We start from the raw sequence: 5859 nt of genomic DNA on the forward strand, positions 1-5859 counted from the left end.
ATGCATAGACACGGCTCTGATACCACTTTGTAGGATAACGTTGCATAGAAAACAAAAAATTTCCTACGGCGAACACGCAATCCAAGCCAAGATGCAATCTAGAAGACGGTAGCAACGAGGGGTATCGAGTCTCACCCTTGAAGAGATTCCAAAGCCTACAAGATGAGGCTCTTGTTGCTGCGGTAGACGATCACTTGCCGCTTGCAAAAGCGCGTAGAAGATCTTGATCACGATCGGTTCCGGCGCCACGAACGGGCAGCACCTCCGTACTCGGTCACACGTTCGGTTGTTGATGAAGACGACGTCCACCTCCCGTTCCAGCGGGCAGCGGAAGTAGTAGCTCCTCTTGAATCCGACCGCACGACGGCGTGGTGTCGGTGGCGGTGTAGAAGTCCGGCGGAGCTTCGCTAAGCAATGCGGGCAATATGGAGTGGAGGAGCTTGGCTAGGGTTTGGGAGGGGGTGGCCGGCCACTCTATGGGGGCGGCCAGCTTATGGTCTTGGGGTGGCCGGCCCCCTCCCTTGGCCCCTCATTATATAGGTGGATCCCAAGTGTTGGTGTCCAAGTCTTCGACTAAGACCGAAACCAAAACCTTCCATAGGAGGGGAAACCTAGCCCAACTAGGACTCCCACCCAAAGGTGGGATTCCCACCTCCCATGTGGGGGTGGCCGGCCCCCTATGGTGGAGTCCACTTGGGACTCCACCCCATCTAGGCTGGCCGGCCATGGAGGTGGAGTCCCTTGTGGACTCCACCTTCCTTGGTGGTTTCTTCCGAACTTTTCTAGAACCTTCTAGAACCTTCCATAGAACCTTCCGCGACATTTTATTTCACATAAAATGACATCCTATATATGAATCTTCTTCTCCGGACCATTCCGGAACTCCTCGTGATGTCCGGGATCTCATCCGGGACTCCGAACAAATATTCGAACTCCATTCCATAATTCAAGTGCTACCATTTCAACATCCAACTTTAAGTGTGTCACCCTACGGTTCGAGAACTATGCGGACATGGTTGAGTACTCACTCCGACCAATAACCAATAGCGGGATCTGGAGATCCATAATGGCTCCCACATATTCAACGATGACTTTAGTGATCGAATGAACCATACACATATATTACCAATTCCCTTTGTCTCGCGATATTTTACTTGTCCGAGGTTTGATCTTCGGTATCACTCTATACCTTGTTCAACCTCGTCTCCTGACAAGTACTCTTTACTCGTACCGTGGTATGTGGTCTCTTATGAACTCATTCATATGCTTGCAAGACATTAGACGACATTCCACCGAGAGGGCCCAGAGTATATCTATCCGTCATCGGGATGGACAAATCCCACTGTTGATCCATATGCCTCAACTCATACTTTCCGGATACTTAATCCCACCTTTATAGCCACCCATTTACGCAGTGGTGTTTGGTGTAATCAAAATATCTTTCCGGTATAAGTGATTTACATGATCTCATGGTCATAAGGACTAGGTAACTATGTATCGAAAGCTTATAGCAAATAACTTAATGACGAGATCTTATGCTACGCTTAATTGGGTGTGTCCATTATATCATTCACACAATGACATAACCTTGTTATTAATAACATCCAATGTTCATGATTATGAAACTAATCATCCATTAATCAACAAGCTAGTTTAAGAGGCATACTAGGGACTTCTTGTTTGTCTACATATCACACATGTACTAATGTTTCGGTTAATACAATTCTAGCATGATATATAAACATTTATCATAAACATAAAGATATAAATAATAACCACTTTATTATTGCCTCTAGGGCATATCTCCTTCAACGATTCCCACGAGTCCGTCCGGTACTGGAACGCCGGATGGTTTTATGTGAAGAACGCGTCACTTCCGAACGTCCACGATGGACTCCCGCCCTTCAGCAACACGCCTCCGGAAGAATTGGCGAGCTGGAGCTTCATCCCCACGCTTGCCCAAACACCCATACTGGAGAAGGCCGCGCGGAGGATTTCCTAGTTAGTTCATGATGGACTGACCGGGGCCCAGCTCACCCTCAGCTGGTTTACCCGGAGGATCCAGCCCCTGCGCTACAACGCACGCCTGATGTGCGCTTACACTGGGGCGGACGATCTCCTCCGAGTCACCCGCCACGATCTTCCGGCCGACTCCCTCAAGAGAAGGTTCAAGACGTTGGTGAAAATTCCTAGGGGCCAACAGGTCCCGGAACTGATCAAGGATATTAGCACACACGACAAATGTCCTCCGGTAAGCACTTAATCATTCGCATTCCTTTGTCCTTTCACAATTTTCTAAGTGTGTAACTTGTTCTGCTCACCCTTTTCGCAGCTTGACTCTTTGGCGGAAGAAAACCTATGCACCATACTCCGAGTTCCCGTTAGCGGTGACTCGGTGGAAGAGGATCCGGAGGACCCTGAGGAGGAAGAAGAACGAGTGCCCCGAAAGGCTGCTCCTCGACCTTCTAAGTGTCCCCGCGCCAAAGTCTCTGGTTCCGACGCCGGAGGCATCGGTGAGGCTTCCGCCAAGAAACCCAGGGTGGTCAAACCACCTCCGCTTGACTCCAGGAAGGCGGAGCGCCAGCGCCTGAAGATGCTTTCGACAGCAGGGAGACCCTCACGTCCCAACATTCCGGGCGCAGCGTAAGCTTCCGAGTAACATGCGCTGTTTATCTTGGTAAGCTGTGTTATGTATACTTTCCTTTTACTTGCTCACAGGAATCCGAACCCTACCACCGCGCGGACCAATGTTCGGGAGCATATCACTAAGTATATGCAGAAGAAATCTCCCGCTGTTGGTCCTTCGACGCCAGTTCCGCCGAGCGCTCCACAAGCCCCCCCTGCAGCCTTCTCCTCCTCCCGCGGACCAATCTCCGACTCCTGCCGCACCCACTCCACTGGAAGTAATTCCGGTTAGCAGCGACAGAGCGAGCGGAGATGGTTCCGGCGGCAAGGGTCCCATCAACGACGAAACTGAAGGACGAAAACAGGGGGATGCAGAAGTTAATTCTTCTGGCAAAGCTGAAGCCACCACAGGTGATATGGTCGTTTTCCCCAAAAACTTTGGAGATCCGGCTGATCTTACTTCCACCCCAAAAGCCTATGCCACGAAGTTTTTTAACAAACTAACGGAGGCGGAGAAGTGGGAGCTGGAGCAAGATTTTCTCAATGCTATGCTGAACAATGCCTGGGGCAAACCGGACGTTGAAACGTCGGAGATCCAGGACGTCAAGAAAAACATTGGCGAATTCTTCGACAAGCTTGTTTGCAAGCAAAAGGTAACTCCCCAGTAGCCCCCAAGTATTTAGGCGGAAACTTTATCAGTTAGCGTCTGAATACTTTTAGAGAACTTAATCTGAAAGGAAAGTTTGAAATGTCGTGGTAGCCCCCAAGCATGATGGCGGAAAAAATTTCCAGCGACAAAACCATGACGGCGGAACTCACTCCATTTCTGACTGTGTTTGCAGGAACAAAAAGCCCTGCATTACGAGTTGCACAAAAACATTGCGCTGCAGCGTCGTGTGACCATCAGCCAGGCGGAGAAAATCCAGCACTTTCAGGCGGAGAATGCGGCTCTGAAGAAACAACTTTCAGAAGCTCAAGGTTGGTTTCCGATCATCTGACGATTGTTGGTTATGTCCCGCACTTTCCGACTTTGACGCTTTATAAAACTATGAGCAGGTGCCTCCTCTTCTCTCGCTGCAGCTTCCTCCGAGTTGGAGACTCTACGTGCTGCACACAAGAATCTCGAAGCAAAACTCGCAGTGGCAGAACAGAAAATTTCTGAGAAGAACTCGGAGCTTATTCGGAAAACTGGTGAGTTTGAGCTGAAAAGACAAACTGACAGCGACATCATCCAGAAGCAGCAAAAAGAAATTGGAGGTCTTCGCAAATATATGGAAATAGCAGAGAGCTGCTGGGACCTGCTCAACTCCGACGTCATGGGTACGTCCTCGAAACTTGTACGATAGCATGTGTGTAGCTTGTTGTTTTTAACAAAATTTGCGTCTTCCAGATCCACTCGGATATGACGAGGAACGTCGGAGCCAGTTTCCGCGCGATGACCTGCTTCAGCTGGCCGGAGAAGACTGCAAGGATCTCATCTCCGCCTCCAGGAAAATCTGTCACAACCTCAACATTAAGAAGAGCCGAATCTGCGATGTGCGCAAGCTCATCAAGAGGATGGATTTGCTTCCGGAGCTGGTTGTGGACCTGCAATCCTCTTCAGCACGGGGTGCAGCCGCCATGTCCTTGGCTATGTGCTTAGCGCATAATCCGAGTTTGAACCTGGACCTGGTGACTTCTGGCGTTCCTCCGGAATGTGATGTCAATGCGCTGCTTGACGCGGTTAGCGGCTATGATACACGCATTGCTCGGAGGATCCGCCATGACGAATTTTATGAGAAGGTGGTTCTTCCTGCTGACGAACCTCTCGAAGCTGAGCATTTGGAGGATCGCGAAGCGGAAAACAGGCCCGCCCAATCCGGAAGCCAGTATACATGGACAAGCTCAAAGAACCAAGGTGGCGCTGCTTCTCCGACTGCAGCTGGAGCGGAAGAAGATGAAGATGTCTCTTCGCCCGCCAAAGACGCAGAGAAGGAAACTCCGACTGACGCAGGGGGAGCTGATGCCAACGTGGAAACTTCTCCGGTTGAGGAGAAGTAAAAACTTAGTCCTGCAGAAAAACAATGCATCATTTTGGCCCCAGCGAGGGTTTGTAATATAACTTTAATTCTTAAGTATCTAGGGACGAAACAATTATGCGTGGGCGGAAAACTTATCCTGCTATCCGTTAGAATTATTTGCATGTTTCGTTTGTTAAAAGCAAGTGCTGGTTTGTTAATTTTCCGGCTTACTCGTTTGACCTTCCACGAGCCGAAAAACCTTTGGCCGGAAACGCTCGCCTGCGGTGACGAAACCCAATGGCGTCCGTCCATAACCGCGGAAACAAGCCCCCAGCCTAGGTGCCGGAAGTCGCTACCAGGAATCCACGAGTTCGCAACGAAAAAAATTTCCACCAGAAAACTTAAGCTTACGTCCTAAAGGACGATTTCGAAAATCACAACTTTCATACACGCCTAGGCGGAAACATCCAGCTCTGCGGTTTTAGTCGGAAAAAACATACACGATCTAAAATGAACAAGTAAAGTAGGTAAAAGACTCAAAGAGTGAACCATACGCTTTATTTCATTGATCATGTATAACTATTACAGAGTTTGTAACTCGGAAAAATATGCTAAGTGTAGAAAGGATGTAGCTGTGCGATGTTCCAAGGGCGATCTGTCTCGTCGTAGATATCATCCGGATCCTCACGCTTGCGTTTCCGGTGCCAATTAGCAGGTCTATCCTTCAGCTCGCGGAAATCAACAAGGTAGTACGACCCGTTATGAAGCACTTTGCTAACGACGAAGGGTCCTTCCCATGGAGATTGCAGCTTATGGTCTTTCACCTGACGAAGGCGGAGGACCAGGTCTCCTGCCATGAAGGAGCGATTCCGAACTCGACGACTGTGATAGCGTCGGAGCTTCTGCTGGTAGATGGCGGAGCGCTGGTCAGCTAGGTTCCGAGCTTCCTCGATCAGGTCCACAGATAGCTGTCTGGCCTCGTCAGCTGTTTCTTCATTGTAGGCGGAAACTCGCGGTGAATCGTGGATGATGTCGGAGGGAAGCACGGCTTCGGATCCGTATACCAGGAAAAATGGGGTAAACCCTGTTGATCTGTTAGGGGTAGTTCGTAAACTCCACAAAATAGCTTCCAATTCATCAGCCCAAGCTCCAGCTGCTCGTCGCAGTGGTTCTTCAAGGCGCGGTTTAATTCCTGATAATATTAGGCCGTCAGCCCTTTCGACCTGACCATTGG

The sequence above is a fragment of the Lolium perenne genome, chromosome 3 (assembly GCF_019359855.2).
Source record: "Lolium perenne isolate Kyuss_39 chromosome 3, Kyuss_2.0, whole genome shotgun sequence".
Lineage (NCBI taxonomy): Eukaryota > Viridiplantae > Streptophyta > Magnoliopsida > Poales > Poaceae > Lolium > Lolium perenne.